This window comes from Tupaia chinensis, unplaced genomic scaffold (assembly GCF_000334495.1).
Source record: "Tupaia chinensis unplaced genomic scaffold, TupChi_1.0 Scaffold000333_1, whole genome shotgun sequence".
NCBI lineage: Eukaryota > Metazoa > Chordata > Mammalia > Scandentia > Tupaiidae > Tupaia > Tupaia belangeri.
Genome location: NW_006159827.1, coordinates 3,274,647 through 3,286,694, shown reverse-complemented (window position 1 = coordinate 3,286,694; position 12,048 = coordinate 3,274,647). Strand labels below are relative to the sequence as shown.

The 12,048-nt window shown below is 42.3% G+C and overlaps 1 long non-coding RNA gene across 1 annotated transcript in view; it reads right to left on the bottom strand.

The window, feature by feature from the left end:
* The window catches only part of LOC102484755 (uncharacterized), a 7,370-nt gene extending 7,229 nt beyond the window's left edge, over positions 1–141 (bottom strand). The window contains exon 1 of the long non-coding RNA XR_335073.2: positions 67–141. This is a non-coding gene — a long non-coding RNA (uncharacterized LOC102484755). The remainder of the gene's footprint in view (positions 1–66) is intronic.
* Between the last annotated feature and the right edge of the window lie 11,907 nt (positions 142–12,048).

Here is a 12,048-nt window from a genome sequence, read left to right as displayed (position 1 = left end):
ATTTGCCATCGGGACATGAACACCACCAGGTGATGCTCCCCTCTGTCATAACAACCAATAAGTTACCAGTGGCCGGCTCACATTACAGCCTTGCTTTCCAGGGATCAGTTACTTGCACCACATGGAGGTCCTACAGAAGAGAAGAGACAGCAGAAGATATATTATGATTTCTCAAAGATGATCAATTCAGCCAATCTGCTATCGTGTAGACTTTCGTTATGGTTTACAAATATTTGCTGAGTGCCCATCCTGTGTAAAACACTGCAGTAGGCATTGAGAGCACGGCGGGGCCAATGGGTAGAAGGAAGTCAGGATTGGGAGGGTAAATTGGAATCTAAAACTGAAGTGGAAGGGACCCCATAGGAACTCCTTAACACTCCAAAAGAATTTTCCGGTGGCTAGTGCTCCCCTTAGCTTTGCATAAAGCAAGATCTCTACCCAAAATGCAACAAGAACTAGTTCATTTATCAGTCACAGATAGAACATCTATTAACTCTGGGGCAGAAAGAAAACCAGGAAAAATGTGTAATACTGAAGGTGATGGAAAGTTAAATAAGTGAATAATTAATGTATAATAAAATTAACAGTAATTAATAGCAAAGTGACATTTCATCTTAACATCTGGCACCAGATCGTTTCAGGGAGAACATTAAAATTTTTGGAGAAATCATTTCTAATTACTAAAGCAGAGCTGCAAGCCTAAGAATCTGGAACCAGGATGTCTGAGGAGGGCAAAAGAAAAGGGAAAGATATATTTTTCCCCTCAAGAACAGGAAAAGTGAGTGAGAAGAAGAGACAACGGGGTCAGTAGTTCTGAGACTGATACTGAGAGGCATGCCGAGAGCCACCTGGCAGAAGTTTGGCTCCAAAGAATTTTAGGAAAGCGAAAGTCTCACATCCAACACCGAAGTTGTGTATGCAAGAGTAGAATGTAGGTCCCTCCCCTATCCCTCTAAACCCTTTTATTCAGCCCACAGTGCTCACAATACCTTAGGCTGGTAGCGTTTTCATGGAACTCGAGGAGTTTTAAATCCAATTACACAGAAAAGCACAGAAAAATATGTGTGGGAATGGAATCCCTGGAGGCAGACAAGGCAAGGATCCCCGAGAAGAATTCACTGAAATCTTGAAAACTCCTACAGACTCCTTAATTGGTAGGGGTCCAAGGCAGTTTTATCTAGACCTTAAAGAGCCGACTTCTAGGTCACCTTCAGCCTTATTGCATGTATGAATCCTTGTCCGCCGTGGTAACTAAAAGAAAAGTGGAGACTACTTCTCACATATTTATGACCATTGGGAGATGGTAACAGGGTCACAGAGTTGTGCCTATATGTGGGTACTGTGAGCTTGTCAATATGTGTGTCAACTTGTCCTCAAACAGTCAACATCTACAGTGCCATCTCTCTTCCTCTGCCAATAAATAAATAAATAAAGGTTATAGTCAAAAACAAGCTTTTATAAATACAGGTTGGGTCTTAATCAATCAGAATAGTGAATACCCACATTTTCCCCTAATCTGTCACTGAGTACAAATAAGCAATAAAGGCAAACGAATTATAGTATAAATCCATAGGACCTGACCAAAACTTTCAAGGGAAATCTGAAATCAGTGATGGAAATAAACTTCAGTTTTGTCATCTTGAAAATGAAGTTAGAAATAGCGAGGCTCGAATAAGGGCTGTAGCCTGGTTATTACCCATGGCAGTGTCCTAGTTTTGATAATGTAGTTATATAAGATGCCGCCATGAGCTGAGGGGAGGGTCTGTGCCACCTCTCAGTACTATTTTTATGACTTATTGTGAGTCTATAATTATTTCAAAATAAAGAGTTTAAAAGAAGTAATGTTGTTAATAATATCTTGTTCATAGGGTAGTGACGATTACATAGGATAAAATAATTAAAAGATATTATCGCATTGTATAGAGTCTATAATTTCTGCTTGCTTAATGATCATCCCCAAGTTCTCAAAATCAGTACTCTAGTGACTTTTCCTAGAGTAATAATAGTTTAATTCTATGTAGCTCTTGTAGGTGTCAGCCACCGTTCTTGACTCTTTATTGTAATTACCTCATACGAGCCTCTCGACGATTCTGAGAGAAACTAATAATGATTTTTTTTCTTTTTGCAGGTGAGGAACCTGAGGTTCACAGAAGTGAGACATTTGTTGAAAGTCCCTTGGCTTGTAATTGAGTAGAAGGAGTCACGTACCCAATCTAGGAAAGAAAGCAAGTTAGAACTTGTATTCATTTTCTATTGCTGCATAAAAAGTCACCACTCAGTGGCTGTAAACAACACTCACGTATTATCCCACTTCCTAAGTCAAGAGTTGGGACCTTCCTTGACTGGGTTCTCTGCTCAGGTTTTCATGGGCTGAAATCAGGGTACTGGCCAACTGCCTTCTCTTCTGGAACTCAAGTTCCTCTTTCAAGGACCAGTGATTGTGGCAGAATTTAGGTCCTTGTGGGTGTAGGACTGAGGTTTCTGTTTCCTTATCAGCTTCCAGTCAGGGACCCTCACAGCTCCTAGCAAAAGCCCTCTTGCTTGCTTTGTAGTCCCTCCATATTCACAGCCAACACCAGAGGCCTTCACTCACATGGAACCTCATATTTCAAATCTCTGGCTGCAAGAAGAATTCAAGTCATCTAACTCCGTCAGCTCTCCCAGGATAATCTCCCTTTCTTGGGGTCAGTCATACCACATCAATAACTCAAAGGCAGGATAAAATCCAACACACCACAATCGGGAATTACACAAAGGTGAGCACCTTGGGAGCCAAGGTGGAATTCTGCCTACCCCAGGACTTTCTCTATGTTTCCAAAGTTGCCAACTTGACCCCTATGCTTGAAGGACCACAGTATTAAAAATAAATAAATAAATAAAAGTCCACCTCAGGTTAAGCTCAAAATGCAACTAACTGATGCACTCAGTCCTTGCATATATATTACACAGTGGAGCAAGGGGTTCAGCTGCCTCCCATTCCTCAAAGTGCCTGATTAATTGAAATGTGGATTCACACCAGGGATTAAAGTAAATGTTTCATTGTTGTTTATTTGCTGTCGCATGTTAACTGTAATGGAAATCCAGGTAATATAAAAAGAATACACAGAAGTGCACAGAATGGTACTTTATCAAGGTAATCAGGAGAATCCAGACCGTGCTTGGGCATGTGCCTCTTCTACTCCTTTAGGCAAAACTCTTTCCACAGAAAGAATTTTGAAGATGTTTTTGTCAGATCAATTTGCTGATAAATGAAGGTATAAAGAGGAAAAATTGTTAAAGTGACAGGATTTCTAGGCCTCTCCCTCCACCGGAGTAAATAAAGACAAAAGCAGTGCTATAGCTTACCTCTCATCATCTCACCTCACCCTACACCTGGGAGACCTGTGCTTTCAAGAGGAGAAGTCATCCGTACCAGGCTGATGATTGGGATTTGTCAATGTACAGTTAGAGAATGGGCAGAAAGACACACGACTAAGAAGGAGGTGGAGGTAGAAAAGCCCTTTATATGACAGAAAGATGAAGCTGGGCGCAGCTGTGGTGGAATGAGCTACTGAAAAGCTGTGCTCTGGAGCTGTGACCACATGGGCTGCCCAGACTTGGTTCCCAGGCCAACCTAAATGCCAGCCATGGTGGCATGTACCCTGGAGATTCAGGAGGCTGAGGTAGGATAGCCAGCTCAAAGATGGTTTCGGCAACACAGTGAGATCCTATTTTTAAAAAAGAAAGAAAAGACTAGGCCAATCTACATAATGAAAAGCTGGAAGAGAAAGGGGAGATGAAAGAGAGAAATGTGTATAGGCTAAAAGCAAAAACTAGGAGAATTTAGAAAATGAGATACTCCAGAGACTGTGGGATAAGAAGAAATATGAAGAAGAATATCAAAGTTGTGAAAAATTCGGAGGGGTGCCAATTATTATATTTTTTTGAAAGCCTAAAGTTAAAGATGATATAATTCTTTAGGGAGATAATTACTTTTGGCTATTTGGAGAAGAGACCACATGAATACTTTCTGGGTCCTTCATGAATTTTCTCCTAATTAATGTATAGATTGCCTTTTAACCTTTTCTGGAAACAAAACCTTAACTCGTTCTAAATAAATAGTAATTAGCTTGAGTGGGAGGAGTATTTCTGAATCTACTATAAATAAAAGCAAGTATGAATATATTTTTCTTGAAAAATATGTCTGTTAACTTGGAGAAGAGCCTGAAAAAATACTATCTGATTCTGGAAATCTGTGGGAATGATACTAAATATGAGAAGGCCACCAGAAAAGTTCTAGATGCTTCTGTAAAAGATAGAGGACTATTGTTATATGAGTGAAGGACACAGAATAGCACAAGCATAAGGGGCCCTGGAGATAGAAGTGGTTCCATAGTTATGCATGGAGCAAGCGTACCTCACAGATACAACATATCAAGGTACCCAACCTCTGAGGAGTAATAGAGTTGGCTTTAGTTGGTATCCCACTGCCACTTGACAGACTATGGCAGCCAGGCTTCCAAAGACCTCCAAAATAAAACAAGAAGAAACTGAAATTTGGTTATGTCTTTAGTAACATAATAATGAAAATAATCAAATTGGTAGTATTACCACTGATGGAACTTGTTTAAGTAAGGAATTTAAATGTATTCACTGTACACCTTGCCTAATGTGATGTTCTCTACAATCAAAAATGAATAAGCATGAAAATCTACAGTGTATTTATTTTTGAAAAGAATAAATATTACAGCCTCATAAGAGCAATTGAACAATCTCAGTATTTCCCCCCTCCAATCTAAAGCAATTCAGGATGAACCAACCACGAAGAAATATAAATAATTATTAAATGGAAATCAGTGAAGAGAAACTTACAAAGGATCCTTGATTCCTGGGTTTTCACACTCGTTTGCATTCCCCTTCCATGCTGAATCAGGGATACTCATATGATAAATAGAATGCAGGAGAAATGGTGTGTACTGCTTAGTTTAGATCCTGAAGGGTACTGGGGATCTGCCTTGGCCTCTAGGATCATTCACTCAGGGAAAGCTGGCCACAGGTAAAGAGGGCACTTGAGTAAATGTGTGGAAAGCCCACCCCCCAATACCCAGCACCAACTGTAAATCATGTGAGTGTGTAGTTAGGGTGGATCTTCTGATAACTGTAATCTGTTGAAGACCCTGAACCAGAACTGTACAGCCATGCTGCTCCTGAATGCCTGCCCCAAACACATTGGAGGAGATAGCAGTTATCCTTTTCAGCTGCTTAATTTTGTTATCCTGCATTTAGCTAGCTAACGTATAGGCCAATGTGTTTACTTTGTGCTTGGTTGTCAGTTACTAACACTGATATTCACTTCTACATAAACAGAAGATAATATCCAATCTTGTCAAAATAAAGGGTTTCTGCTAATGCTGGCTGATCACAGTACTATTATGTATAAACACCCAGTAGCAGGCATTCACCGCTGATGGGCAATGACGTACTCTGAGGCAGAGAACAGGTATCCATCCCATCACTGTTGACTGGTAACGGGCACTCGCTCTTTTCTGGGTACTGTAGGAAATTTCATTGCTGATATTCCCCCTTGGCATGTCAGTATCACCAACATACTATTGATCCCTCTCACTCTGGAGTAAAACCACCGCTTCCCTACAAAACCAAAAGAGCCACATCCTTTTCACATTGCTTATCTTTACAATGACAAAGAGAAAGACTTATGCTAATCTTCTGCTGCATTTAGAAAAAGAAGAAACTGAAATTTGGTAATATCTTTAGTAACACAATAAAGAAAATAATCAAATTGGTATTAATACTGCTGATAGAATTTGTTTAACTAATGAATTTAAATGTATTCACTGCACACCTTGCATAATTTGATGTTCTCTACGATCAAAAATTAATAAGCATGAAAATCTACAATGTATTTATTTTTGAAAAGAATAAATATTATAGCCTCATAAGAGCAATTGAATGATCTCAATATTTTCCCCCTCAAATCTAAAGCAATTAAAGATGAGCCAACCAAGAAGAAATATGAATAATCATAAAGTGGAAACCAGTGAAGAGAAACTAGCAAACAAATAATGGATCATGTAAACTAGATCATTAAGGCCTGGTAATTTCTAAGGTCTTGCTGAGCAAATAAATAGTATTTACAATATAAAGAATTACAGTAGTTCACTTTTGCAGTACTCTGATAATGCTATATACAGTGTCATTTGTGGTGGGTATTTTTTAGGAGGCTAGCTGTATGAGGAAACTTTCAAAAATTCATGAAAAATGGAATTAAAGTATGAGTTTATTTTGGTGCAAAACATTTTTTTAAATCCATGGAGAGGCATTACATAACATGCAGTTTTTAAAGACCCTCCCCCAATACATTTCTGGAAATAAACTATATCTTGGTTTCAGTGAGAAGTCCAATAAAGAAACCTAAGTGACCCCGGTGCTAATCTTTCTAAAAGTCTAATAGCAAAAGTGATAAGGCCTGTAGCAAGTGATTGAAACTAAACTAAACTAGATAATAATAACAATAATAGCAAGATATAGTGACATTTATTGAAAACTTAGTGTAGTAGATTGAAAAAGTAGCCATTATTGTTCACAGTTTTGATTGTAGCTCCACCCATGAATAGGTAGAATCTACTTCTCTGCCTCTTACCTCTAGGCCATACTTATGACTCAACTTTGGTCAACAGAATACAGCGTAAGAGGTAATATGCCAAGTCTAGGCCTCAAGAAGCCTTATGTACTTTTTCATTTTTCTCTTAGGATCAAAAACTGGATGTGGGCAAGCCTTCTGGAGGATGTGTGACCACCTGGAGGTGAGCTGAGCCATCTCAGAAAGGTATCAGATACATGACTGAGCAAAGCTGAGATTAGAATTACCACCCAGCAGGAACCAGCAGTTAGCGTAATGGCTATGTCACTGGACTCCCACATAGTCAACCACGATTCGAGTCCCAGACCTGGTGGCTTAAACTCACGCCGGGCGCGTGTGCGTGTGTGCCCAAGATCCTGATTGCGGCATGGCCATCCCCCCCTGGGGGGTGATTTCTCGCTTTCTATCTCTCTGTCTCTCTCTGTCTGTCTGGCGAGCACACGCGCCCTATAGCAAAAACCTCTCAAAAAAAAAAAAAAAAAAAAAAAAAAAAAGAATTGCTACCCAACAGAGGGGGCTGGCAGATGGTGATTAAGAATGCTGGACTCACACGTGGCCAACCATAATTCAAGTCGCAGATCTGGCAGCTTGCTTTCTCCATTCTCTCTCTCTCTCTCTCTCTCTCTCTCTCTCTCTCTCTCTCTCTCTTTCTCCCCCTCTTTGACCAAATAAAAATGAAAAATGAATTACTATCCAGCAGAACCCCTCCCAATTGTCAGCCCACAGATTTGTTATCTCAGTAGTTTTGGGGGTACTTTGTTATATAGCAATAGCTAACTAATACATTCTGAGCACCATCTTAAGTGCTTTACAGACATTATTTAATGTAGACCTTGCTACAAGCTGTGAGGTAAGTGATTTATTATCTACATTTTACAGGTGAGACCTAAGGCACAGAGTATCATAGTGAATTTGTCACTTAATGTAACAGGAAATCCAAACGGGATCATTTTGCTCAATTCAGGCATGACTGGTCTAGAACTTTTGGCGATTATCGCAGGGACTCTGCTTTAATTACTCTGCATTTTTTTGTTCCATTTGCCTCTACCTGGATTTATTCTCATGCAGGCTTTTTTCCATAGGAATGCATGTTGATTGTCTGAAACCCTGTTTTCTCTGTGCTTATAGCTCCTAACGCAGAAAAAGAGAGCTCTGATGAAAGAGTAGGAAGGATCTGGGGCCAGCAGGTAGCATAGTGGTTAAGGTGCTGGACTCTCACATGATTGACTAGGTTCGAGTCCCAGACCCAGTGGCTTGAAACTCGTGCCAGGCCAGGCGTATGTGCATGCGTGCCTAAAATCCCAAGAGGAGAATGGAGGAGAACAGGTTGTGGCATGGCCATGCACCCTGAGAGGGGATTTCTCACTTTCTGTTTCTGTCTCTCCAGTGAGAGCACATCCCCTACAGCAAAAATCTCTCAAAAAAAAAAAAGAAAGAGTAGGGAGGCTCTGACTGGTCCGACCTAGTGATGTGCCTTGTCCTGGGCCCAGGGGGCAGGTGAAGCCTTGTGAATGACAGCTCCGCCAGGAGCACCTAGTGGGGATGGCATGGAGGAGCAGGTCTCTGATGGCAAAAGGAGTACTGGGCAGAGGGTAGCATTATGTCCTCCCCAGGGGCTCGTGGATTCACAAAGTGGGTTTAAGACTCCTCAATGGCGAAATGATGGGAAAACTCTGAAGTATAACATCCAGTCCACCTGGAAAACTGTATCCCCCCACCATGTGAAAATCAAAGACACCCCCACTCCTCTGGTCCTCCCAGAGTTCCCTCTTCCCACATCTTTCCTTCCCATCTCACCACAGCTCCTCTCCCTGAATCATCAGAACATTCTCTGGCACTTTTTAGTTTCATAGATTTACCTGATGTTTGAAGAACAGCATTTTCTCCCCAGCTAGATTGGAGAGTGGATTATTTGCTTTACAAAAGGATTCTTTGCTTTACAAAGGATTTCCCAGAGTAGGACTTTAAATAGAAACCTCCCCCTAGTGCATTTAAACAACGATTCCATTTGCAATCTATCCCTACTGAATATATCAACTCCATTTCCCTGGGGGCGGGGCTAGGCAGTAGCCATATTTTTCTGACTTCAGAATTACATGAGTCTGTGACCAAGAATACATAATGGCAAAGAGGTCAGGACTCTGGAACTGAATCACCTGGCTTCTAATCGTCGCTCTGTCCCTGATTTACCACCTACATGATGACTTTGGCAAGTTACTAGACCACTCTGAGCCTTCACTTGGGTGCCTTCACCTGTAAACAGTGCATAGAAATGTCACCTCCCTCCACCGTTTGTATGAAAAGTGACTGAGTTAACATCCAAAACGCTTAGCACGTTCCCCGCACACATTAAGTATTTTGCTTGCCACTACTTTGGCTAATTCCCAACCCATTTGTCCTCTGCAGCCAGAGGAATCTCTTTAAAATGTCATTTTGCTCTTGTCAAACCCTTCTGCTGCTTAAAATCTCTACGGTTTCCCACTGTTGGAATAAAAATCCAATCCCTCAGAATGCCTTACCGGGGACCCTCAGAGCTGGCCTCCCCTGGCAGCCCAGGGTCATTTCTCACCAGCTCATTCCCATCTGTACACAGCAATGATCCTGCTTTGCACAATTTAAAAATGAAACAAAATTTTCTCTTGACCTCACTTCCCCTGTTATCCTCAGCCTCGTTTCTCTGCTCCCTTGAACAGTGGAACTTCTTATAAGATTTGTGGCCCTGAGGCATACATGCCACCTCCTGCAGCTATAGCATGTTGTCAAGGACTTGGAGGAGACCTGCCATGGGCAGATGCTGGAGAGAAGCCCCAGGCCTTTATTCACCCGATGTCACAGCCTCTGATGTGTGAGGCTTGCCTTTAGGAGCATGGATCTGGGCACAAGAACTCTGAAGACCCTGCTGAGCCACCTGGTAGATGTTTTTATGGGAGGGTGAGAGATTTTTTGCTATAGGACGTGTGTACTCATCAGAGAGACATAGAAAGACAGAGATTCAGAGAGACAGAAAGTGAGAAAGCTAGGTTTTTGCTTTAAGGCACGTGTGCTCGCCAGAAAGACAGAGAGACAGAAAGCGAGAAATCACCCCCCAGGCAGGATGGCCACGCTGCAATCCCTTCTCCTCCATTCTCCTCTCGGGATCTTGGGCACGCACGCACACATACCCGGCGTGAGGGTTTTTTTTTCTTTCCTTTTTTGGAGAGGTTTTTGCTATAGGGCATGTGCGCTCGCCAGACAGAGAGAGATAGAGAGACAGAAAGCAAGAAATGACCTCCCAGGGGGGATGGCCATGCCACAATCCCTTCTCCTCCATTCTCCTCTCAGGATCTTGGGCATGCACGCACACACGCCCAGAGTGAGTTTAAGCCACCGGGTCTGGGACGCGAACCACGGTTGACTACGTAGGAGTTCCAGCAACATAGCCATTACACTAACTGCTGGCCCACCCGGCATGAGTTTAAGCCACCAAATCCGGGACTCGAATTGTGGTCGGCCACATGGGAGTTCAGCGACATAGCCATTACGCTAAGTGCTGGTCCCCCTGGCATTTTTCTGTAATTCCTTTACCCCAGCTGCCTACTCGATGTCTCTACTTGGGGAGATCGTAGAAATCTCATGACAGTGTTTCTGGAAATGAATCCCTGATCTGTCCCTATCCCCAGATGGCTCTCCCTGGATGCATCCTTGCCTCAGTTAATAGCACTCACATCTTCTGGCTGCTCAGGCTGCAGATCTTGGAGAAACCTTTGACCGCCCTCACCTACCATCCAGTCCATCACTCATCCTACCGCCTCACCTTCAGAGTGTAGTTGAAAGATGACCATTCTCTCATCTGTACTACCTCTAGCCCTGCCCAGCCATGGCCCTCTCTTCCAAATCATTGCAATATCTGCTCATGGTTCTTATTCCACCTTTGCCCCCATGCCCCTTTATTACCAGTACAGGAAGTCAGAGAATTCCTTTTAAAATAGGGTTCAAATTATGTCCTGACCCTCTAATGGTCACCTCAGTCTGTTCAAAGCCAAAGCCCCACAAGGGCCTCAATGTCCTCCATGACCTCATGCCCACCTTACCCTTCTGGTTCTGTCTCCTACTACTCTCCCCCTTGCTGCTCCAGCGTCACGGGCCTCCTTCCTGACCTGAGCATGCCAGGCACACTCTCACCTTCAGAACTGGCTGCTCCCTCTGCCTGAACCACTCTTCCATCAGAGGTCTGCAGAGTTAACACCTTCACCCTTCAACAGTTAACCTCGGTACTGAGGCTTGTCTGGATCATTCCATCCAAGATTGTGACTCACCCCAAACCAGGACACCCATGACTCTCCTTGCCCTCCTTCACTCTTTTCCAAGTCACGTATTATAAGGTACTGTGTAAATGAATTATTATGTTTATTTTTTATTGACCCTCCCTCCTTTTCTCTAATATAACTTTTTTTTAGAGGTTTTTGCTATAGGGCGCGTGCGCTCGCCAGACAGAGAGAAAGACAGAAAGCGAGAAATCACCCCCCAGGGGGGATGGCCACACCACAATCCCTTCTCCTCCATTCTCCTCTCGGGATCTTGGGCACGCACGCACACATGCCCAGCGTGAGTTTTAAGCCACCGGGTCCGGGACGCGAACCGCGGTCAACTACATGGGAGTCCAGCGACATAGCCATTACGCTAACTGCTGGTCCCTAATATAACTGTTGAAAGATAGGCATCTTTTTCTTTTCTGTGAATCTCTGCCACACACACAAAAAAGTGCCTATCGCTTAAGATTGGGTTGTCTGAAAAGTCATGATGCATGTTTTGCATAGAAAAACATAGAAAAATACTTCACGGTTTTTTCGATGGCTTAACAGGTGCTCAATTAATAATTGTTAATAAACGATGTGTTCTTGCTATGCTGGCCTTTTCCATTCTCTGATAACCTAAGCTGTTCAGATATCAGCTTCTCAGAAAAGCCTTTCCTCACCTCCTAATCAGCTTCCCCGATTACAGCTCCACGTCTCTCTCCTCCGCAGCACTTTTGAGAGATTCAATACTTTGTTTTATGACGACACAAACTCCATCAGTGCACATTCAATGTCGATTTTAACTTATCATCTTATCTAGCATGTGCTCAATAAATATTTGTTAAATAAATATTACTTATTCATATTATTTTTTATCATTTATTTACTTATTTATTTATTGTTTTAATTTTGTGCTCACCAGAGAGAGAAAGGAGAACAAGAGAGGGAGAGAGAAAGTGAAAAAGCAAGCTGCCAGGTCTGGGACTCAAACCATGGTCAACCATGTGGGAATCCAACACCTTAACCACTGTGTCAATTCTGCTTATTAAAAAGACTTCACCCATCATGAAATACTTTCCAGACCGGTTCAGTTGAGAATACTATACATGTCATCATCAACAGGTAATAAACCAT